This window comes from Neoarius graeffei, chromosome 3, assembly GCF_027579695.1.
Source record: "Neoarius graeffei isolate fNeoGra1 chromosome 3, fNeoGra1.pri, whole genome shotgun sequence".
NCBI classification, from domain to species: Eukaryota; Metazoa; Chordata; class Actinopteri; order Siluriformes; family Ariidae; genus Neoarius; species Neoarius graeffei.
The window spans coordinates 18462130-18488490 of NC_083571.1; positions in this window are offsets into that span (position 1 = coordinate 18462130).

A 26361-nucleotide genomic window follows, 5' to 3' on the forward strand; every position below is an offset into this window, starting at 1 on the left:
GAAAGTTGTTACATGTCACATATGCTCGACTGCACTCATTTCACTCAAATTCAATGTTCCTTGTCCAACGTTTGCTTTATGCTCTGAAAAGGCGTTAGAAACAGGCTGCAGACGCTCCTGCGCTTGGAACGCTGATTTCATGCACTTGGTGACGCAAAGGGTGTTTTCCCACTCTGCACAAGTTCGTATCACAATACTATGTTGAAAACTCGTTTCAGACGTGCTTTTACAGTTAAAATGACCAATATGATGAAAATGCGTTAAAAGCTCGAAAACATGAAAATCCATGCTTAGAAAGTTGTTTCATGTCACATATGCTCGACTGCACTCATTTCACTCAAAATCAATGTTCCTTGTCCAAACGTTTGCTTTATGCGTGAAAAGGCGATAGAAACAGGCTGAAGGCGCTCCTTCTGAAGGAAAGCTGTTTTCATGCACTCAGTGACTCAAAGTGTTGTTTTCCAACTCTGAACAAGTGCATATCACAATACTATGTTGAAAACTCGTTTCAGACGTGCTTTTACAGTTAAAATGACCAATATGATGAAAATGTGTTAAAAGCTCGAAAACATGAAAATCCACGCTTAGAAAGTTGTTACATGTCACATATGCTCGAATGCACTCATTTCACTCAAAATCAATGTTCCTTGTCCAAACGTTTGCTTTATGCGTGAAAAGGCGATAGAAACAGGCTGAAGGCGCTCCTTCTGAAGGAAAGCTGTTTTCATGCACTCAGTGACTCAAAGTGTTGTTTTCCAACTCTGAACAAGTGCATATCACAATACTATGTTGAAAACTCGTTTCAGACGTGCTTTTACAGTTAAAATGACCAATATGATGAAAATGTGTTAAAAGCTCGAAAACATGAAAATCCACGCTTAGAAAGTTGTTACATGTCACATATGCTCGAATGCACTCATTTCACTCAAAATCAATGTTCCTTGTCAAACGTTTGCTTTATGCGTGAAAAGGCCATAGAAACAGGCTGAAGGCGCTCTTTCTGAAGGAAAGCTGTTTTCATGCACTCAGTGACACAAAGTGTTGTTTTCCCACTCTGAACAAGTGCATATCACAATACTATGTTGAAAACTCGTTTCAGACGTGCTTTTACAGTTAAAATGACCAATGTGATGAAAATGTCTTAAAAGCTCGAAAACATGAAACTCCACGCTTAGAAAGTTGTTACATGTCACATATGCTCGACTGCACTCATTTCACTCAAATTCAATGTTCCTTGTCCAACGTTTGCTTTATGCTCTGAAAAGGCGTTAGAAACAGGCTGCAGACGCTCCTGCGCTTGGAACGCTGATTTCATGCACTCGGTGACGCAAAGGGTGTTTTCCCACTCTGCACAAGTGCGTATCACAATACTATGTTGAAAACTCGTATCAGACGTGCTTTTACAGTTAAAATGACCAATATGATGAAAATGTGTTAAAAGCTCGAAAACATGAAACTCCACGCTTAGAAAGTTGTTACATGTCACATATGCTCGACTGCACTCATTTCACTCAAATTCAATGTTCCTTGTCCAACGTTTGCTTTATGCTCTGAAAAGGCGTTAGAAACAGGCTGCAGACGCTCCTGCGCTTGGAACGCTGATTTCATGCACTCGGTGACGCAAAGGGTGTTTTCCCACTCTGAACAAGTGCATATCACAATACTATGTTGAAAACTCGTTTCAGACGTGCTTTTACAGTTAAAATGACCAATATGATAAAAATGTGTTAAAAGCTCGAAAACATGAAAATCCACGCTTAGAAAGTTGTTACATGTCACATATGCTCGACTGCACTCATTTCACTCAAAATCAATGTTCCTTGTCAAACGTTTGCTTTATGCGTGAAAAGGCCATAGAAACAGGCTGAAGGCGCTCTTTCTGAAGGAAAGCTGTTTTCATGCACTCAGTGACACAAAGTGTTGTTTTCCCACTCTGAACAAGTGCATATCACAATACTATGTTGGAAACTCGTATCAGACGTGCTTTTACAGTTAAAATGACCAATATGATGAAAATGCGTTAAAAGCTCGAAAACATGAAAATCCACGCTTAGAAAGTTGTTACATGTCACATATGCTCGACTGCACTCATTTCACTCAAATTCAATGTTCCTTGTCCAACGTTTGCTTTATGCTCTGAAAAGGCGTTAGAAACAGGCTGCAGACGCTCCTGCGCTTGGAACGCTGATTTCATGCACTCGGTGACGCAAAGGGTGTTTTCCCACTCTGCACAAGTGCGTATCACAATACTATGTTGAAAACTCGTTTCAGACGTGCTTTTACAGTTAAAATGACCAATATGATGAAAATGTGTTAAAAGCTCGAAAACATGAAAATCCACGCTTAGAAAGTTGTTACATGTCACATATGCTCGACTGCACTCATTTCACTCAAAATCAAGGCTACTTATAAAACGTTTGCTTTATGCGTGAAAAGGCGATAGAAACAGGCTGAAGGCGCTCCTTCTGAAGAAAAGCTGTTTTCATGCACTCACTGACTCAAAGTGTTGTTTTCCAACTCTGAACAAGTGCATGTCAGAATACTATGTTGAAAACTCGTTTCAGATGTGCTTTTACAGTTAAAATGACCAATATGATGAAAATGTGTTAAAAGCTCGAAAACATGAAAATCCACGCTTAGAAAGTTGTTACGTCACATATGCTCGAATGCACTCATTTCACTCAAAATCAATGTTCCTTGTCCAAACGTTTGCTTTATACGTGAAAAGGCGATAGAAACAGGCTGAAGGCGCTCCTTCTGAAGGAAAGCTGTTTTCATGCACTCAGTGACTCAAAGTGTTGTTTTCCAACTCTGAACAAGTGCATATCACAATACTATGTTGAAAACTCGTTTCAGACGTGCTTTTACAGTTAAAATGACCAATATGATGAAAATGTGTTAAAAGCTCGAAAACATGAAAATCCACGCTTAGAAAGTTGTTACATGTCACATATGCTCGAATGCACTCATTTCACTCAAAATCAATGTTCCTTGTCCAAACGTTTGCTTTATGCGTGAAAAGGCCATAGAAACAGGCTGAAGGCGCTCTTTCTGAAGGAAAGCTGTTTTCATGCACTCAGTGACACAAAGTGTTGTTTTCCCACTCTGAACAAGTGCATATCACAATACTATGTTGAAAACTCGTTTCAGACGTGCTTTTACAGTTAAAATGACCAATATGATGAAAATGTGTTAAAAGCTCGAAAACATGAAACTCCACGCTTAGAAAGTTGTTACATGTCACATATGCTCGACTGCACTCATTTCACTCAAATTCAATGTTCCTTGTCCAACGTTTGCTTTATGCTCTGAAAAGGCGTTAGAAACAGGCTGCAGACGCTCCTGCGCTTGGAACGCTGATTTCATGCACTCGGTGACGCAAAGGGTGTTTTCCCACTCTGCACAAGTGCGTATCACAATACTATGTTGAAAACTCGTTTCAGACGTGCTTTTACAGTTAAAATGACCAATATGATGAAAATGTGTTAAAAGCTCGAAAACATGAAAATCCACGCTTAGAAAGTTGTTACATGTCACATATGCTCGACTGCACTCATTTCACTCAAAATCAAGGCTACTTATAAAACGTTTGCTTTATGCGTGAAAAGGCGATAGAAACAGGCTGAAGGCGCTCCTTCTGAAGAAAAGCTGTTTTCATGCACTCAGTGACTCAAAGTGTTGTTTTCCAACTCTGAACAAGTGCATGTCAGAATACTATGTTGAAAACTCGTTTCAGATGTGCTTTTACAGTTAAAATGACCAATATGATGAAAATGTGTTAAAAGCTCGAAAACATGAAAATCCACGCTTAGAAAGTTGTTACGTCACATATGCTCGAATGCACTCATTTCACTCAAAATCAATGTTCCTTGTCCAAACGTTTGCTTTATGCGTGAAAAGGCGATAGAAACAGGCTGAAGGCGCTCCTTCTGAAGGAAAGCTGTTTTCATGCACTCAGTGACTCAAAGTGTTGTTTTCCAACTCTGAACAAGTGCATATCACAATACTATGTTGAAAACTCGTTTCAGACGTGCTTTTACAGTTAAAATGACCAATATGATGAAAATGTGTTAAAAGCTCGAAAACATGAAAATCCACGCTTAGAAAGTTGTTACATGTCACATATGCTCGAATGCACTCATTTCACTCAAAATCAATGTTCCTTGTCCAAACGTTTGCTTTATGCGTGAAAAGGCCATAGAAACAGGCTGAAGGCGCTCTTTCTGAAGGAAAGCTGTTTTCATGCACTCAGTGACACAAAGTGTTGTTTTCCCACTCTGAACAAGTGCATATCACAATACTATGTTGAAAACTCGTTTCAGACGTGCTTTTACAGTTAAAATGACCAATATGATGAAAATGTGTTAAAAGCTCGAAAACATGAAACTCCACGCTTAGAAAGTTGTTACATGTCACATATGCTCGACTGCACTCATTTCACTCAAATTCAATGTTCCTTGTCCAACGTTTGCTTTATGCTCTGAAAAGGCGTTAGAAACAGGCTGCAGACGCTCCTGCGCTTGGAACGCTGATTTCATGCACTTGGTGACGCAAAGGGTGTTTTCCCACTCTGCACAAGTGCGTATCACAATACTATGTTGAAAACTCGTTTCAGACGTGCTTTTACAGTTAAAATGACCAATATGATGAAAATGCGTTAAAAGCTCGAAAACATGAAAATCCATGCTTAGAAAGTTGTTTCATGTCACATATGCTCGACTGCACTCATTTCACTCAAATTCAATGTTCCTTGTCAAACGTTTGCTTTATGCGTGAAAAGGCGATAGAAACAGGCTGAAGGCGCTCCTTCTGAAGGAAAGCTGTTTTCATGCACTCAGTGACACAAAGTGTTGTTTTCCCACTCTGCACAAGTGCATATCACAATACTATGTTAAAAACTCGTTTCAGACGTGCTTTTACAGTTAAAATGACCAATATGATAAAAATGTGTTAAAAGCTCGAAAACATGAAAATCCACGCTTAGAAAGTTGTTACATATGCTCGAATGCACTCATTTCACTCAAAATCAATGTTCCTTGTCAAACGTTTGCTTTATGCTCTGAAAAGGCGTTAGAAACATGCTGAAGACGCTCCTGCGCTTGGAACGCTGTTTTCATGCACTCGGTGACGCAAAGGGTGTTTTCCCACTCTGAACAAGTGCGTATCACAATACTATGTTGAAAACTCGTTTCAGACGTGCTTTTACAGTTAAAATGACCAATATGATGAAAATGCGTTAAAAGCTCGAAAACATGAAAATCCATGCTTAGAAAGTTGTTTCATGTCACATATGCTCGACTGCACTCATTTCACTCAAAATCAATGTTCCTTGTCAAACGTTTGCTTTATGCGTGAAAAGGCCATAGAAACAGGCTGAAGGCGCTCTTTCTGAAGGAAAGCTGTTTTCATGCACTCAGTGACACAAAGTGTTGTTTTCCCACTCTGAACAAGTGCATATCACAATACTATGTTGAAAACTCGTTTCAGACGTGCTTTTACAGTTAAAATGACCAATATGATGAAAATGTGTTAAAAGCTCGAAAACATGAAACTCCACGCTTAGAAAGTTGTTACATGTCACATATGCTCGACTGCACTCATTTCACTCAAAATCAATGTTCCTTGTCAAACGTTTGCTTTATGCGTGAAAAGGCGATAGAAACAGGCTGAAGGCGCTCCTTCTGAAGGAAAGCTGTTTTCATGCACTCAGTGACTCAAAGTGTTGTTTTCCAACTCTGAACAAGTGCATATCACAATACTATGTTGAAAACTCGTTTCAGACGTGCTTTTACAGTTAAAATGACCAATATGATGAAAATGTGTTAAAAGCTCGAAAACATGAAAATCCACGCTTAGAAAGTTGTTACATGTCACATATGCTCGAATGCACTCATTTCACTCAAAATCAATGTTCCTTGTCCAAACGTTTGCTTTATGCGTGAAAAGGCGATAGAAACAGGCTGAAGGCGCTCCTTCTGAAGGAAAGCTGTTTTCATGCACTCAGTGACTCAAAGTGTTGTTTTCCAACTCTGAACAAGTGCATATCACAATACTATGTTGAAAACTCGTTTCAGACGTGCTTTTACAGTTAAAATGACCAATATGATGAAAATGTGTTAAAAGCTCGAAAACATGAAAATCCACGCTTAGAAAGTTGTTACATGTCACATATGCTCGAATGCACTCATTTCACTCAAAATCAATGTTCCTTGTCAAACGTTTGCTTTATGCGTGAAAAGGCCATAGAAACAGGCTGAAGGCGCTCTTTCTGAAGGAAAGCTGTTTTCATGCACTCAGTGACACAAAGTGTTGTTTTCCCACTCTGAACAAGTGCATATCACAATACTATGTTGAAAACTCGTTTCAGACGTGCTTTTACAGTTAAAATGACCAATGTGATGAAAATGTGTTAAAAGCTCGAAAACATGAAACTCCACGCTTAGAAAGTTGTTACATGTCACATATGCTCGACTGCACTCATTTCACTCAAATTCAATGTTCCTTGTCCAACGTTTGCTTTATGCTCTGAAAAGGCGTTAGAAACAGGCTGCAGACGCTCCTGCGCTTGGAACGCTGATTTCATGCACTCGGTGACGCAAAGGGTGTTTTCCCACTCTGCACAAGTGCGTATCACAATACTATGTTGAAAACTCGTATCAGACGTGCTTTTACAGTTAAAATGACCAATATGATGAAAATGTGTTAAAAGCTCGAAAACATGAAACTCCACGCTTAGAAAGTTGTTACATGTCACATATGCTCGACTGCACTCATTTCACTCAAATTCAATGTTCCTTGTCCAACGTTTGCTTTATGCTCTGAAAAGGCGTTAGAAACAGGCTGCAGACGCTCCTGCGCTTGGAACGCTGATTTCATGCACTCGGTGACGCAAAGGGTGTTTTCCCACTCTGAACAAGTGCATATCACAATACTATGTTGAAAACTCGTTTCAGACGTGCTTTTACAGTTAAAATGACCAATATGATAAAAATGTGTTAAAAGCTCGAAAACATGAAAATCCACGCTTAGAAAGTTGTTACATGTCACATATGCTCGACTGCACTCATTTCACTCAAAATCAATGTTCCTTGTCAAACGTTTGCTTTATGCGTGAAAAGGCCATAGAAACAGGCTGAAGGCGCTCTTTCTGAAGGAAAGCTGTTTTCATGCACTCAGTGACACAAAGTGTTGTTTTCCCACTCTGAACAAGTGCATATCACAATACTATGTTGGAAACTCGTATCAGACGTGCTTTTACAGTTAAAATGACCAATATGATGAAAATGCGTTAAAAGCTCGAAAACATGAAAATCCACGCTTAGAAAGTTGTTACATGTCACATATGCTCGACTGCACTCATTTCACTCAAATTCAATGTTCCTTGTCCAACGTTTGCTTTATGCTCTGAAAAGGCGTTAGAAACAGGCTGCAGACGCTCCTGCGCTTGGAACGCTGATTTCATGCACTCGGTGACGCAAAGGGTGTTTTCCCACTCTGCACAAGTGCGTATCACAATACTATGTTGAAAACTCGTTTCAGACGTGCTTTTACAGTTAAAATGACCAATATGATGAAAATGTGTTAAAAGCTCGAAAACATGAAAATCCACGCTTAGAAAGTTGTTACATGTCACATATGCTCGACTGCACTCATTTCACTCAAAATCAAGGCTACTTATAAAACGTTTGCTTTATGCGTGAAAAGGCGATAGAAACAGGCTGAAGGCGCTCCTTCTGAAGAAAAGCTGTTTTCATGCACTCAGTGACTCAAAGTGTTGTTTTCCAACTCTGAACAAGTGCATGTCAGAATACTATGTTGAAAACTCGTTTCAGATGTGCTTTTACAGTTAAAATGACCAATATGATGAAAATGTGTTAAAAGCTCGAAAACATGAAAATCCACGCTTAGAAAGTTGTTACGTCACATATGCTCGAATGCACTCATTTCACTCAAAATCAATGTTCCTTGTCCAAACGTTTGCTTTATGCGTGAAAAGGCGATAGAAACAGGCTGAAGGCGCTCCTTCTGAAGGAAAGCTGTTTTCATGCACTCAGTGACTCAAAGTGTTGTTTTCCAACTCTGAACAAGTGCATATCACAATACTATGTTGAAAACTCGTTTCAGACGTGCTTTTACAGTTAAAATGACCAATATGATGAAAATGTGTTAAAAGCTCGAAAACATGAAAATCCACGCTTAGAAAGTTGTTACATGTCACATATGCTCGAATGCACTCATTTCACTCAAAATCAATGTTCCTTGTCCAAACGTTTGCTTTATGCGTGAAAAGGCCATAGAAACAGGCTGAAGGCGCTCTTTCTGAAGGAAAGCTGTTTTCATGCACTCAGTGACACAAAGTGTTGTTTTCCCACTCTGAACAAGTGCATATCACAATACTATGTTGAAAACTCGTTTCAGACGTGCTTTTACAGTTAAAATGACCAATATGATGAAAATGTGTTAAAAGCTCGAAAACATGAAACTCCACGCTTAGAAAGTTGTTACATGTCACATATGCTCGACTGCACTCATTTCACTCAAATTCAATGTTCCTTGTCCAACGTTTGCTTTATGCTCTGAAAAGGCGTTAGAAACAGGCTGCAGACGCTCCTGCGCTTGGAACGCTGATTTCATGCACTTGGTGACGCAAAGGGTGTTTTCCCACTCTGCACAAGTGCGTATCACAATACTATGTTGAAAACTCGTTTCAGACGTGCTTTTACAGTTAAAATGACCAATATGATGAAAATGCGTTAAAAGCTCGAAAACATGAAAATCCATGCTTAGAAAGTTGTTTCATGTCACATATGCTCGACTGCACTCATTTCACTCAAAATCAATGTTCCTTGTCCAAACGTTTGCTTTATGCGTGAAAAGGCGATAGAAACAGGCTGAAGGCGCTCCTTCTGAAGGAAAGCTGTTTTCATGCACTCAGTGACTCAAAGTGTTGTTTTCCAACTCTGAACAAGTGCATATCACAATACTATGTTGAAAACTCGTTTCAGACGTGCTTTTACAGTTAAAATGACCAATATGATGAAAATGTGTTAAAAGCTCGAAAACATGAAAATCCACGCTTAGAAAGTTGTTACATGTCACATATGCTCGAATGCACTCATTTCACTCAAAATCAATGTTCCTTGTCCAAACGTTTGCTTTATGCGTGAAAAGGCCATAGAAACAGGCTGAAGGCGCTCTTTCTGAAGGAAAGCTGTTTTCATGCACTCAGTGACACAAAGTGTTGTTTTCCCACTCTGAACAAGTGCATATCACAATACTATGTTGAAAACTCGTTTCAGACGTGCTTTTACAGTTAAAATGACCAATATGATGAAAATGCGTTAAAAGCTCGAAAACATGAAACTCCACGCTTAGAAAGTTGTTACATGTCACATATGCTCGACTGCACTCATTTCACTCAAATTCAATGTTCCTTGTCCAACGTTTGCTTTATGCTCTGAAAAGGCGTTAGAAACAGGCTGCAGACGCTCCTGCGCTTGGAACGCTGATTTCATGCACTTGGTGACGCAAAGGGTGTTTTCCCACTCTGCACAAGTGCGTATCACAATACTATGTTGAAAACTCGTTTCAGACGTGCTTTTACAGTTAAAATGACCAATATGATGAAAATGCGTTAAAAGCTCGAAAACATGAAAATCCATGCTTAGAAAGTTGTTTCATGTCACATATGCTCGACTGCACTCATTTCACTCAAAATCAATGTTCCTTGTCCAAACGTTTGCTTTATGCGTGAAAAGGCGATAGAAACAGGCTGAAGGCGCTCCTTCTGAAGGAAAGCTGTTTTCATGCACTCAGTGACTCAAAGTGTTGTTTTCCAACTCTGAACAAGTGCATATCACAATACTATGTTGAAAACTCGTTTCAGACGTGCTTTTACAGTTAAAATGACCAATATGATGAAAATGTGTTAAAAGCTCGAAAACATGAAAATCCACGCTTAGAAAGTTGTTACATGTCACATATGCTCGACTGCACTCATTTCACTCAAAATCAATGTTCCTTGTCAAACGTTTGCTTTATGCGTGAAAAGGCCATAGAAACAGGCTGAAGGCGCTCTTTCTGAAGGAAAGCTGTTTTCATGCACTCAGTGACACAAAGTGTTGTTTTCCCACTCTGAACAAGTGCATATCACAATACTATGTTGGAAACTCGTATCAGACGTGCTTTTACAGTTAAAATGACCAATATGATGAAAATGCGTTAAAAGCTCGAAAACATGAAAATCCACGCTTAGAAAGTTGTTACATGTCACATATGCTCGACTGCACTCATTTCACTCAAATTCAATGTTCCTTGTCCAACGTTTGCTTTATGCTCTGAAAAGGCGTTAGAAACAGGCTGCAGACGCTCCTGCGCTTGGAACGCTGATTTCATGCACTCGGTGACGCAAAGGGTGTTTTCCCACTCTGCACAAGTGCGTATCACAATACTATGTTGAAAACTCGTTTCAGACGTGCTTTTACAGTTAAAATGACCAATATGATGAAAATGTGTTAAAAGCTCGAAAACATGAAAATCCACGCTTAGAAAGTTGTTACATGTCACATATGCTCGACTGCACTCATTTCACTCAAAATCAAGGCTACTTATAAAACGTTTGCTTTATGCGTGAAAAGGCGATAGAAACAGGCTGAAGGCGCTCCTTCTGAAGAAAAGCTGTTTTCATGCACTCAGTGACTCAAAGTGTTGTTTTCCAACTCTGAACAAGTGCATGTCAGAATACTATGTTGAAAACTCGTTTCAGATGTGCTTTTACAGTTAAAATGACCAATATGATGAAAATGTGTTAAAAGCTCGAAAACATGAAAATCCACGCTTAGAAAGTTGTTACGTCACATATGCTCGAATGCACTCATTTCACTCAAAATCAATGTTCCTTGTCCAAACGTTTGCTTTATGCGTGAAAAGGCGATAGAAACAGGCTGAAGGCGCTCCTTCTGAAGGAAAGCTGTTTTCATGCACTCAGTGACTCAAAGTGTTGTTTTCCAACTCTGAACAAGTGCATATCACAATACTATGTTGAAAACTCGTTTCAGACGTGCTTTTACAGTTAAAATGACCAATATGATGAAAATGTGTTAAAAGCTCGAAAACATGAAAATCCACGCTTAGAAAGTTGTTACATGTCACATATGCTCGAATGCACTCATTTCACTCAAAATCAATGTTCCTTGTCCAAACGTTTGCTTTATGCGTGAAAAGGCCATAGAAACAGGCTGAAGGCGCTCTTTCTGAAGGAAAGCTGTTTTCATGCACTCAGTGACACAAAGTGTTGTTTTCCCACTCTGAACAAGTGCATATCACAATACTATGTTGAAAACTCGTTTCAGACGTGCTTTTACAGTTAAAATGACCAATATGATGAAAATGTGTTAAAAGCTCGAAAACATGAAACTCCACGCTTAGAAAGTTGTTACATGTCACATATGCTCGACTGCACTCATTTCACTCAAATTCAATGTTCCTTGTCCAACGTTTGCTTTATGCTCTGAAAAGGCGTTAGAAACAGGCTGCAGACGCTCCTGCGCTTGGAACGCTGATTTCATGCACTTGGTGACGCAAAGGGTGTTTTCCCACTCTGCACAAGTGCGTATCACAATACTATGTTGAAAACTCGTTTCAGACGTGCTTTTACAGTTAAAATGACCAATATGATGAAAATGCGTTAAAAGCTCGAAAACATGAAAATCCATGCTTAGAAAGTTGTTTCATGTCACATATGCTCGACTGCACTCATTTCACTCAAAATCAATGTTCCTTGTCCAAACGTTTGCTTTATGCGTGAAAAGGCGATAGAAACAGGCTGAAGGCGCTCCTTCTGAAGGAAAGCTGTTTTCATGCACTCAGTGACTCAAAGTGTTGTTTTCCAACTCTGAACAAGTGCATATCACAATACTATGTTGAAAACTCGTTTCAGACGTGCTTTTACAGTTAAAATGACCAATATGATGAAAATGTGTTAAAAGCTCGAAAACATGAAAATCCACGCTTAGAAAGTTGTTACATGTCACATATGCTCGAATGCACTCATTTCACTCAAAATCAATGTTCCTTGTCCAAACGTTTGCTTTATGCGTGAAAAGGCCATAGAAACAGGCTGAAGGCGCTCTTTCTGAAGGAAAGCTGTTTTCATGCACTCAGTGACACAAAGTGTTGTTTTCCCACTCTGAACAAGTGCATATCACAATACTATGTTGAAAACTCGTTTCAGACGTGCTTTTACAGTTAAAATGACCAATGTGATGAAAATGTGTTAAAAGCTCGAAAACATGAAACTCCACGCTTAGAAAGTTGTTACATGTCACATATGCTCGACTGCACTCATTTCACTCAAATTCAATGTTCCTTGTCCAACGTTTGCTTTATGCTCTGAAAAGGCGTTAGAAACAGGCTGCAGACGCTCCTGCGCTTGGAACGCTGATTTCATGCACTTGGTGACGCAAAGGGTGTTTTCCCACTCTGCACAAGTGCGTATCACAATACTATGTTGAAAACTCGTTTCAGACGTGCTTTTACAGTTAAAATGACCAATATGATGAAAATGCGTTAAAAGCTCGAAAACATGAAAATCCATGCTTAGAAAGTTGTTTCATGTCACATATGCTCGACTGCACTCATTTCACTCAAAATCAATGTTCCTTGTCCAAACGTTTGCTTTATGCGTGAAAAGGCGATAGAAACAGGCTGAAGGCGCTCCTTCTGAAGGAAAGCTGTTTTCATGCACTCAGTGACTCAAAGTGTTGTTTTCCAACTCTGAACAAGTGCATATCACAATACTATGTTGAAAACTCGTTTCAGACGTGCTTTTACAGTTAAAATGACCAATATGATGAAAATGTGTTAAAAGCTCGAAAACATGAAAATCCACGCTTAGAAAGTTGTTACATGTCACATATGCTCGAATGCACTCATTTCACTCAAAATCAATGTTCCTTGTCCAAACGTTTGCTTTATGCGTGAAAAGGCGATAGAAACAGGCTGAAGGCGCTCCTTCTGAAGGAAAGCTGTTTTCATGCACTCAGTGACTCAAAGTGTTGTTTTCCAACTCTGAACAAGTGCATATCACAATACTATGTTGAAAACTCGTTTCAGACGTGCTTTTACAGTTAAAATGACCAATATGATGAAAATGTGTTAAAAGCTCGAAAACATGAAAATCCACGCTTAGAAAGTTGTTACATGTCACATATGCTCGAATGCACTCATTTCACTCAAAATCAATGTTCCTTGTCAAACGTTTGCTTTATGCGTGAAAAGGCCATAGAAACAGGCTGAAGGCGCTCTTTCTGAAGGAAAGCTGTTTTCATGCACTCAGTGACACAAAGTGTTGTTTTCCCACTCTGAACAAGTGCATATCACAATACTATGTTGAAAACTCGTTTCAGACGTGCTTTTACAGTTAAAATGACCAATGTGATGAAAATGTGTTAAAAGCTCGAAAACATGAAACTCCACGCTTAGAAAGTTGTTACATGTCACATATGCTCGACTGCACTCATTTCACTCAAATTCAATGTTCCTTGTCCAACGTTTGCTTTATGCTCTGAAAAGGCGTTAGAAACAGGCTGCAGACGCTCCTGCGCTTGGAACGCTGATTTCATGCACTCGGTGACGCAAAGGGTGTTTTCCCACTCTGCACAAGTGCGTATCACAATACTATGTTGAAAACTCGTATCAGACGTGCTTTTACAGTTAAAATGACCAATATGATGAAAATGTGTTAAAAGCTCGAAAACATGAAACTCCACGCTTAGAAAGTTGTTACATGTCACATATGCTCGACTGCACTCATTTCACTCAAATTCAATGTTCCTTGTCCAACGTTTGCTTTATGCTCTGAAAAGGCGTTAGAAACAGGCTGCAGACGCTCCTGCGCTTGGAACGCTGATTTCATGCACTCGGTGACGCAAAGGGTGTTTTCCCACTCTGAACAAGTGCATATCACAATACTATGTTGAAAACTCGTTTCAGACGTGCTTTTACAGTTAAAATGACCAATATGATAAAAATGTGTTAAAAGCTCGAAAACATGAAAATCCACGCTTAGAAAGTTGTTACATGTCACATATGCTCGACTGCACTCATTTCACTCAAAATCAATGTTCCTTGTCAAACGTTTGCTTTATGCGTGAAAAGGCCATAGAAACAGGCTGAAGGCGCTCTTTCTGAAGGAAAGCTGTTTTCATGCACTCAGTGACACAAAGTGTTGTTTTCCCACTCTGAACAAGTGCATATCACAATACTATGTTGGAAACTCGTATCAGACGTGCTTTTACAGTTAAAATGACCAATATGATGAAAATGCGTTAAAAGCTCGAAAACATGAAAATCCACGCTTAGAAAGTTGTTACATGTCACATATGCTCGACTGCACTCATTTCACTCAAATTCAATGTTCCTTGTCCAACGTTTGCTTTATGCTCTGAAAAGGCGTTAGAAACAGGCTGCAGACGCTCCTGCGCTTGGAACGCTGATTTCATGCACTCGGTGACGCAAAGGGTGTTTTCCCACTCTGCACAAGTGCGTATCACAATACTATGTTGAAAACTCGTTTCAGACGTGCTTTTACAGTTAAAATGACCAATATGATGAAAATGTGTTAAAAGCTCGAAAACATGAAAATCCACGCTTAGAAAGTTGTTACATGTCACATATGCTCGACTGCACTCATTTCACTCAAAATCAAGGCTACTTATAAAACGTTTGCTTTATGCGTGAAAAGGCGATAGAAACAGGCTGAAGGCGCTCCTTCTGAAGAAAAGCTGTTTTCATGCACTCAGTGACTCAAAGTGTTGTTTTCCAACTCTGAACAAGTGCATGTCAGAATACTATGTTGAAAACTCGTTTCAGATGTGCTTTTACAGTTAAAATGACCAATATGATGAAAATGTGTTAAAAGCTCGAAAACATGAAAATCCACGCTTAGAAAGTTGTTACGTCACATATGCTCGAATGCACTCATTTCACTCAAAATCAATGTTCCTTGTCCAAACGTTTGCTTTATGCGTGAAAAGGCGATAGAAACAGGCTGAAGGCGCTCCTTCTGAAGGAAAGCTGTTTTCATGCACTCAGTGACTCAAAGTGTTGTTTTCCAACTCTGAACAAGTGCATATCACAATACTATGTTGAAAACTCGTTTCAGACGTGCTTTTACAGTTAAAATGACCAATATGATGAAAATGTGTTAAAAGCTCGAAAACATGAAAATCCACGCTTAGAAAGTTGTTACATGTCACATATGCTCGAATGCACTCATTTCACTCAAAATCAATGTTCCTTGTCCAAACGTTTGCTTTATGCGTGAAAAGGCCATAGAAACAGGCTGAAGGCGCTCTTTCTGAAGGAAAGCTGTTTTCATGCACTCAGTGACACAAAGTGTTGTTTTCCCACTCTGAACAAGTGCATATCACAATACTATGTTGAAAACTCGTTTCAGACGTGCTTTTACAGTTAAAATGACCAATATGATGAAAATGTGTTAAAAGCTCGAAAACATGAAACTCCACGCTTAGAAAGTTGTTACATGTCACATATGCTCGACTGCACTCATTTCACTCAAATTCAATGTTCCTTGTCCAACGTTTGCTTTATGCTCTGAAAAGGCGTTAGAAACAGGCTGCAGACGCTCCTGCGCTTGGAACGCTGATTTCATGCACTCGGTGACGCAAAGGGTGTTTTCCCACTCTGCACAAGTGCGTATCACAATACTATGTTGAAAACTCGTTTCAGACGTGCTTTTACAGTTAAAATGACCAATATGATGAAAATGCGTTAAAAGCTCGAAAACATGAAAATCCATGCTTAGAAAGTTGTTTCATGTCACATATGCTCGACTGCACTCATTTCACTCAAAATCAATGTTCCTTGTCCAAACGTTTGCTTTATGCGTGAAAAGGCGATAGAAACAGGCTGAAGGCGCTCCTTCTGAAGGAAAGCTGTTTTCATGCACTCAGTGACTCAAAGTGTTGTTTTCCAACTCTGAACAAGTGCATATCACAATACTATGTTGAAAACTCGTTTCAGACGTGCTTTTACAGTTAAAATGACCAATATGATGAAAATGTGTTAAAAGCTCGAAAACATGAAAATCCACGCTTAGAAAGTTGTTACATGTCACATATGCTCGAATGCACTCATTTCACTCAAAATCAATGTTCCTTGTCAAACGTTTGCTTTATGCGTGAAAAGGCCATAGAAACAGGCTGAAGGCGCTCTTTCTGAAGGAAAGCTGTTTTCATGCACTCAGTGACACAAAGTGTTGTTTTCCCACTCTGAACAAGTGCATATCACAATACTATGTTGAAAACTCGTTTCAGACGTGCTTTTACAGTTAAAATGACCAATGTGATGAAAATGTGTTAAAAGCTCGAAAACATGAAACTCCACGCTTAGAAAGTTGTTACATGTCACATATGCTCGACTGCACTCATTTCACTCAAATTCAATGTTCCTTGTCCAACGTTTGCTTTATGCTCTGAAAAGGCGTTAGAAACAGGCTGCAGACGCTCCTGCGCTTGGAACGCTGATTTCATGCACTCGGTGACGCAAAGGGTGTTTTCCCACTCTGCACAAGTGCGTATCACAATACTATGTTGAAAACTCGTATCAGACGTGCTTTTACAGTTAAAATGACCAATATGATGAAAATGTGTTAAAAGCTCGAAAACATGAAACTCCACGCTTAGAAAGTTGTTACATGTCACATATGCTCGACTGCACTCATTTCACTCAAATTCAATGTTCCTTGTCCAACGTTTGCTTTATGCTCTGAAAAGGCGTTAGAAACAGGCTGCAGACGCTCCTGCGCTTGGAACGCTGATTTCATGCACTCGGTGACGCAAAGGGTGTTTTCCCACTCTGAACAAGTGCATATCACAATACTATGTTGAAAACTCGTTTCAGACGTGCTTTTACAGTTAAAATGACCAATATGATAAAAATGTGTTAAAAGCTCGAAAACATGAAAATCCACGCTTAGAAAGTTGTTACATGTCACATATGCTCGACTGCACTCATTTCACTCAAAATCAATGTTCCTTGTCAAACGTTTGCTTTATGCGTGAAAAGGCCATAGAAACAGGCTGAAGGCGCTCTTTCTGAAGGAAAGCTGTTTTCATGCACTCAGTGACACAAAGTGTTGTTTTCCCACTCTGAACAAGTGCATATCACAATACTATGTTGGAAACTCGTATCAGACGTGCTTTTACAGTTAAAATGACCAATATGATGAAAATGCGTTAAAAGCTCGAAAACATGAAAATCCACGCTTAGAAAGTTGTTACATGTCACATATGCTCGACTGCACTCATTTCACTCAAATTCAATGTTCCTTGTCCAACGTTTGCTTTATGCTCTGAAAAGGCGTTAGAAACAGGCTGCAGACGCTCCTGCGCTTGGAACGCTGATTTCATGCACTCGGTGACGCAAAGGGTGTTTTCCCACTCTGCACAAGTGCGTATCACAATACTATGTTGAAAACTCGTTTCAGACGTGCTTTTACAGTTAAAATGACCAATATGATGAAAATGTGTTAAAAGCTCGAAAACATGAAAATCCACGCTTAGAAAGTTGTTACATGTCACATATGCTCGACTGCACTCATTTCACTCAAAATCAAGGCTACTTATAAAACGTTTGCTTTATGCGTGAAAAGGCGATAGAAACAGGCTGAAGGCGCTCCTTCTGAAGAAAAGCTGTTTTCATGCACTCAGTGACTCAAAGTGTTGTTTTCCAACTCTGAACAAGTGCATGTCAGAATACTATGTTGAAAACTCGTTTCAGATGTGCTTTTACAGTTAAAATGACCAATATGATGAAAATGTGTTAAAAGCTCGAAAACATGAAAATCCACGCTTAGAAAGTTGTTACGTCACATATGCTCGAATGCACTCATTTCACTCAAAATCAATGTTCCTTGTCCAAACGTTTGCTTTATGCGTGAAAAGGCGATAGAAACAGGCTGAAGGCGCTCCTTCTGAAGGAAAGCTGTTTTCATGCACTCAGTGACTCAAAGTGTTGTTTTCCAACTCTGAACAAGTGCATATCACAATACTATGTTGAAAACTCGTTTCAGACGTGCTTTTACAGTTAAAATGACCAATATGATGAAAATGTGTTAAAAGCTCGAAAACATGAAAATCCACGCTTAGAAAGTTGTTACATGTCACATATGCTCGAATGCACTCATTTCACTCAAAATCAATGTTCCTTGTCCAAACGTTTGCTTTATGCGTGAAAAGGCCATAGAAACAGGCTGAAGGCGCTCTTTCTGAAGGAAAGCTGTTTTCATGCACTCAGTGACACAAAGTGTTGTTTTCCCACTCTGAACAAGTGCATATCACAATACTATGTTGAAAACTCGTTTCAGACGTGCTTTTACAGTTAAAATGACCAATATGATGAAAATGTGTTAAAAGCTCGAAAACATGAAACTCCACGCTTAGAAAGTTGTTACATGTCACATATGCTCGACTGCACTCATTTCACTCAAATTCAATGTTCCTTGTCCAACGTTTGCTTTATGCTCTGAAAAGGCGTTAGAAACAGGCTGCAGACGCTCCTGCGCTTGGAACGCTGATTTCATGCACTTGGTGACGCAAAGGGTGTTTTCCCACTCTGCACAAGTGCGTATCACAATACTATGTTGAAAACTCGTTTCAGACGTGCTTTTACAGTTAAAATGACCAATATGATGAAAATGCGTTAAAAGCTCGAAAACATGAAAATCCATGCTTAGAAAGTTGTTTCATGTCACATATGCTCGACTGCACTCATTTCACTCAAAATCAATGTTCCTTGTCCAAACGTTTGCTTTATGCGTGAAAAGGCGATAGAAACAGGCTGAAGGCGCTCCTTCTGAAGGAAAGCTGCTTTCATGCACTCAGTGACTCAAAGTGTTGTTTTCCAACTCTGAACAAGTGCATATCACAATACTATGTTGAAAACTCGTTTCAGACGTGCTTTTACAGTTAAAATGACCAATATGATGAAAATGTGTTAAAAGCTCGAAAACATGAAAATCCACGCTTAGAAAGTTGTTACATGTCACATATGCTCGAATGCACTCATTTCACTCAAAATCAATGTTCCTTGTCCAAACGTTTGCTTTATGCGTGAAAAGGCCATAGAAACAGGCTGAAGGCGCTCTTTCTGAAGGAAAGCTGTTTTCATGCACTCAGTGACACAAAGTGTTGTTTTCCCACTCTGAACAAGTGCATATCACAATACTATGTTGAAAACTCGTTTCAGACGTGCTTTTACAGTTAAAATGACCAATATGATGAAAATGCGTTAAAAGCTCGAAAACATGAAACTCCACGCTTAGAAAGTTGTTACATGTCACATATGCTCGACTGCACTCATTTCACTCAAATTCAATGTTCCTTGTCCAACGTTTGCTTTATGCTCTGAAAAGGCGTTAGAAACAGGCTGCAGACGCTCCTGCGCTTGGAACGCTGATTTCATGCACTTGGTGACGCAAAGGGTGTTTTCCCACTCTGCACAAGTGCGTATCACAATACTATGTTGAAAACTCGTTTCAGACGTGCTTTTACAGTTAAAATGACCAATATGATGAAAATGCGTTAAAAGCTCGAAAACATGAAAATCCATGCTTAGAAAGTTGTTTCATGTCACATATGCTCGACTGCACTCATTTCACTCAAAATCAATGTTCCTTGTCCAAACGTTTGCTTTATGCGTGAAAAGGCGATAGAAACAGGCTGAAGGCGCTCCTTCTGAAAGAAAGCTGTTTTCATGCACTCAGTGACTCAAAGTGTTGTTTTCCAACTCTGAACAAGTGCATATCACAATACTATGTTGAAAAATCGTTTCAGACGTGCTTTTACAGTTAAAATGACCAATATGATGAAAATGTGTTAAAAGCTCGAAAACATGAAAATCCACGCTTAGAAAGTTGTTACATGTCACATATGCTCGAATGCACTCATTTCACTCAAAATCAATGTTCCTTGTCCAAACGTTTGCTTTATGCGTGAAAAGGCGATAGAAACAGGCTGAAGGCGCTCCTTCTGAAGGAAAGCTGTTTTCATGCACTCAGTGACTCAAAGTGTTGTTTTCCAACTCTGAACAAGTGCATATCACAATACTATGTTGAAAACTCGTTTCAGACGTGCTTTTACAGTTAAAATGACCAATGTGATGAAAATGTGTTAAAAGCTCGAAAACATGAAACTCCACGCTTAGAAAGTTGTTACATGTCACATATGCTCGACTGCACTCATTTCACTCAAATTCAATGTTCCTTGTCCAACGTTTGCTTTATGCTCTGAAAAGGCGTTAGAAACAGGCTGCAGACGCTCCTGCGCTTGGAACGCTGATTTCATGCACTCGGTGACGCAAAGGGTGTTTTCCCACTCTGCACAAGTGCGTATCACAATACTATGTTGAAAACTCGTATCAGACGTGCTTTTACAGTTAAAATGACCAATATGATGAAAATGTGTTAAAAGCTCGAAAACATGAAACTCCACGCTTAGAAAGTTGTTACATGTCACATATGCTCGACTGCACTCATTTCACTCAAATTCAATGTTCCTTGTCCAACGTTTGCTTTATGCTCTGAAAAGGCGTTAGAAACAGGCTGCAGACGCTCCTGCGCTTGGAACGCTGATTTCATGCACTCGGTGACGCAAAGGGTGTTTTCCCACTCTGAACAAGTGCATATCACAATACTATGTTGAAAACTCGTTTCAGACGTGCTTTTACAGTTAAAATGACCAATATGATAAAAATGTGTTAAAAGCTCGAAAACATGAAAATCCACGCTTAGAAAGTTGTTACATGTCACATATGCTCGACTGCACTCATTTCACTCAAAATCAATGTTCCTTGTCAAACGTTTGCTTTATGCGTGAAAAGGCCATAGAAACAGGCTGAAGGCGCTCTTTCTGAAGGAAAGCTGTTTTCATGCACTCAGTGACACAAAGTGTTGTTTTCCCACTCTGAACAAGTGCATATCACAATACTATGTTGGAAACTCGTATCAGACGTGCTTTTACAGTTAAAATGACCAATATGATGAAAATGCGTTAAAAGCTCGAAAACATGAAAATCCACGCTTAGAAAGTTGTTACATGTCACATATGCTCGACTGCACTCATTACACTCAAATTCAATGTTCCTTGTCCAACGTTTGCTTTATGCTCTGAAAAGGCGTTAGAAACAGGCTGCAGACGCTCCTGCGCTTGGAACGCTGATTTCATGCACTCGGTGACGCAAAGGGTGTTTTCCCACTCTGCACAAGTGCGTATCACAATACTATGTTGAAAACTCGTTTCAGACGTGCTTTTACAGTTAAAATGACCAATATGATGAAAATGTGTTAAAAGCTCGAAAACATGAAAATCCACGCTTAGAAAGTTGTTACATGTCACATATGCTCGACTGCACTCATTTCACTCAAAATCAAGGCTACTTATAAAACGTTTGCTTTATGCGTGAAAAGGCGATAGAAACAGGCTGAAGGCGCTCCTTCTGAAGAAAAGCTGTTTTCATGCACTCAGTGACTCAAAGTGTTGTTTTCCAACTCTGAACAAGTGCATGTCAGAATACTATGTTGAAAACTCGTTTCAGATGTGCTTTTACAGTTAAAATGACCAATATGATGAAAATGTGTTAAAAGCTCGAAAACATGAAAATCCACGCTTAGAAAGTTGTGACGTCACATATGCTCGAATGCACTCATTTCACTCAAAATCAATGTTCCTTGTCCAAACGTTTGCTTTATGCGTGAAAAGGCGATAGAAACAGGCTGAAGGCGCTCCTTCTGAAGGAAAGCTGTTTTCATGCACTCAGTGACTCAAAGTGTTGTTTTCCAACTCTGAACAAGTGCATATCACAATACTATGTTGAAAACTCGTTTCAGACGTGCTTTTACAGTTAAAATGACCAATATGATGAAAATGTGTTAAAAGCTCGAAAACATGAAAATCCACGCTTAGAAAGTTGTTACATGTCACATATGCTCGAATGCACTCATTTCACTCAAAATCAATGTTCCTTGTCCAAACGTTTGCTTTATGCGTGAAAAGGCCATAGAAACAGGCTGAAGGCGCTCTTTCTGAAGGAAAGCTGTTTTCATGCACTCAGTGACACAAAGTGTTGTTTTCCCACTCTGAACAAGTGCATATCACAATACTATGTTGAAAACTCGTTTCAGACGTGCTTTTACAGTTAAAATGACCAATATGATGAAAATGTGTTAAAAGCTCGAAAACATGAAACTCCACGCTTAGAAAGTTGTTACATGTCACATATGCTCGACTGCACTCATTTCACTCAAATTCAATGTTCCTTGTCCAACGTTTGCTTTATGCTCTGAAAAGGCGTTAGAAACAGGCTGCAGACGCTCCTGCGCTTGGAACGCTGATTTCATGCACTCGGTGACGCAAAGGGTGTTTTCCCACTCTGCACAAGTGCGTATCACAATACTATGTTGAAAACTCGTTTCAGACGTGCTTTTACAGTTAAAATGACCAATATGATGAAAATGCGTTAAAAGCTCGAAAACATGAAAATCCATGCTTAGAAAGTTGTTTCATGTCACATATGCTCGACTGCACTCATTTCACTCAAAATCAATGTTCCTTGTCCAAACGTTTGCTTTATGCGTGAAAAGGCGATAGAAACAGGCTGAAGGCGCTCCTTCTGAAGGAAAGCTGTTTTCATGCACTCAGTGACTCAAAGTGTTGTTTTCCAACTCTGAACAAGTGCATATCACAATACTATGTTGAAAACTCGTTTCAGACGTGCTTTTACAGTTAAAATGACCAATATGATGAAAATGTGTTAAAAGCTCGAAAACATGAAAATCCACGCTTAGAAAGTTGTTACATGTCACATATGCTCGAATGCACTCATTTCACTCAAAATCAATGTTCCTTGTCCAAAGGTTTGCTTTATGCGTGAAAAGGCCATAGAAACAGGCTGAAGGCGCTCTTTCTGAAGGAAAGCTGTTTTCATGCACTCAGTGACACAAAGTGTTGTTTTCCCACTCTGAACAAGTGCATATCACAATACTATGTTGAAAACTCGTTTCAGACGTGCTTTTACAGTTAAAATGACCAATATGATGAAAATGCGTTAAAAGCTCGAAAACATGAAACTCCACGCTTAGAAAGTTGTTACATGTCACATATGCTCGACTGCACTCATTTCACTCAAATTCAATGTTCCTTGTCCAACGTTTGCTTTATGCTCTGAAAAGGCGTTAGAAACAGGCTGCAGACGCTCCTGCGCTTGGAACGCTGATTTCATGCACTTGGTGACGCAAAGGGTGTTTTCCCACTCTGCACAAGTGCGTATCACAATACTATGTTGAAAACTCGTTTCAGACGTGCTTTTACAGTTAAAATGACCAATATGATGAAAATGCGTTAAAAGCTCGAAAACATGAAAATCCATGCTTAGAAAGTTGTTTCATGTCACATATGCTCGACTGCACTCATTTCACTCAAAATCAATGTTCCTTGTCCAAACGTTTGCTTTATGCGTGAAAAGGCGATAGAAACAGGCTGAAGGCGCTCCTTCTGAAGGAAAGCTGTTTTCATGCACTCAGTGACTCAAAGTGTTGTTTTCCAACTCTGAACAAGTGCATATCACAATACTATGTTGAAAACTCGTTTCAGACGTGCTTTTACAGTTAAAATGACCAATATGATGAAAATGTGTTAAAAGCTCGAAAACATGAAAATCCACGCTTAGAAAGTTGTTACATGTCACATATGCTCGAATGCACTCATTTCATTCAAAATCAATGTTCCTTGTCCAACGTTTGCTTTATGCGTGAAAAGGCGATAGAAACAGGCTGAAGGCGCTCCTTCTGAAGGAAAGCTGTTTTCATGCACTCAGTGACTCAAAGTGTTGTTTTCCAACTCTGAACAAGTGCATATCACAATACTATGTTGAAAACTCGTTTCAGACGTGCTTTTACAGTTAAAATGACCAATATGATGAAAATGTGTTAAAAGCTCGAAAACATGAAAATCCACGCTTAGAAAGTTGTTACATGTCACATATGCTCGAATGCACTCATTTCACTCAAAATCAATGTTCCTTGTCAAACGTTTGCTTTATGCGTGAAAAGGCCATAGAAACAGGCTGAAGGCGCTCTTTCTGAAGGAAAGCTGTTTTCATGCACTCAGTGACACAAAGTGTTGTTTTCCCACTCTGAACAAGTGCATATCACAATACTATGTTGAAAACTCGTTTCAGACGTGCTTTTACAGTTAAAATGACCAATGTGATGAAAATGTGTTAAAAGCTCGAAAACATGAAACTCCACGCTTAGAAAGTTGTTACATGTCACATATGCTCGACTGCACTCATTTCACTCAAATTCAATGTTCCTTGTCCAACGTTTGCTTTATGCTCTGAAAAGGCGTTAGAAACAGGCTGCAGACGCTCCTGCGCTTGGAACGCTGATTTCATGCACTCGGTGACGCAAAGGGTGTTTTCCCACTCTGCACAAGTGCGTATCACAATACTATGTTGAAAACTCGTATCAGACGTGCTTTTACAGTTAAAATGACCAATATGATGAAAATGTGTTAAAAGCTCGAAAACATGAAACTCCACGCTTAGAAAGTTGTTACATGTCACATATGCTCGACTGCACTCATTTCACTCAAATTCAATGTTCCTTGTCCAACGTTTGCTTTATGCGTGAAAAGGCCATAGAAACAGGCTGAAGGCGCTCTTTCTGAAGGAAAGCTGTTTTCATGCACTCAGTGACACAAAGTGTTGTTTTCCCACTCTGAACAAGTGCATATCACAATACTATGTTGGAAACTCGTATCAGACGTGCTTTTACAGTTAAAATGACCAATATGATGAAAATGCGTTAAAAGCTCGAAAACATGAAAATCCACGCTTAGAAACTTGTTACATGTCACATATGCTCGACTGCACTCATTTCACTCAAATTCAATGTTCCTTGTCCAACGTTTGCTTTATGCTCTGAAAAGGCGTTAGAAACAGGCTGCAGACGCTCCTGCGCTTGGAACGCTGATTTCATGCACTCGGTGACGCAAAGGGTGTTTTCCCACTCTGCACAAGTGCGTATCACAATACTATGTTGAAAACTCGTTTCAGACGTGCTTTTACAGTTAAAATGACCAATATGATGAAAATGTGTTAAAAGCTCGAAAACATGAAAATCCACGCTTAGAAAGTTGTTACATGTCACATATGCTCGACTGCACTCATTTCACTCAAAATCAAGGCTACTTATAAAACGTTTGCTTTATGCGTGAAAAGGCGATAGAAACAGGCTGAAGGCGCTCCTTCTGAAGAAAAGCTGTTTTCATGCACTCAGTGACTCAAAGTGTTGTTTTCCAACTCTGAACAAGTGCATGTCAGAATACTATGTTGAAAACTCGTTTCAGATGTGCTTTTACAGTTAAAATGACAAATATGATGAAAATGTGTTAAAAGCTCGAAAACATGAAAATCCACGCTTAGAAAGTTGTTACGTCACATATGCTCGAATGCACTCATTTCACTCAAAATCAATGTTCCTTGTCCAAACGTTTGCTTTATGCGTGAAAAGGCGATAGAAACAGGCTGAAGGCGCTCCTTCTGAAGGAAAGCTGTTTTCATGCACTCAGTGACTCAAAGTGTTGTTTTCCAACTCTGAACAAGTGCATATCACAATACTATGTTGAAAACTCGTTTCAGACGTGCTTTTACAGTTAAAATGACCAATATGATGAAAATGTGTTAAAAGCTCGAAAACATGAAAATCCACGCTTAGAAAGTTGTTACATGTCACATATGCTCGAATGCACTCATTTCACTCAAAATCAATGTTCCTTGTCCAAACGTTTGCTTTATGCGTGAAAAGGCCATAGAAACAGGCTGAAGGCGCTCTTTCTGAAGGAAAGCTGTTTTCATGCACTCAGTGACACAAAGTGTTGTTTTCCCACTCTGAACAAGTGCATATCACAATACTATGTTGAAAACTCGTTTCAGACGTGCTTTTACAGTTAAAATGACCAATATGATGAAAATGTGTTAAAAGCTCGAAAACATGAAACTCCACGCTTAGAAAGTTGTTACATGTCACATATGCTCGACTGCACTCATTTCACTCAAATTCAATGTTCCTTGTCCAACGTTTGCTTTATGCTCTGAAAAGGCGTTAGAAACAGGCTGCAGACGCTCCTGCGCTTGGAACGCTGATTTCATGCACTTGGTGACGCAAAGGGTGTTTTCCCACTCTGCACAAGTGCGTATCACAATACTATGTTGAAAACTCGTTTCAGACGTGCTTTTACAGTTAAAATGACCAATATGATGAAAATGCGTTAAAAGCTCGAA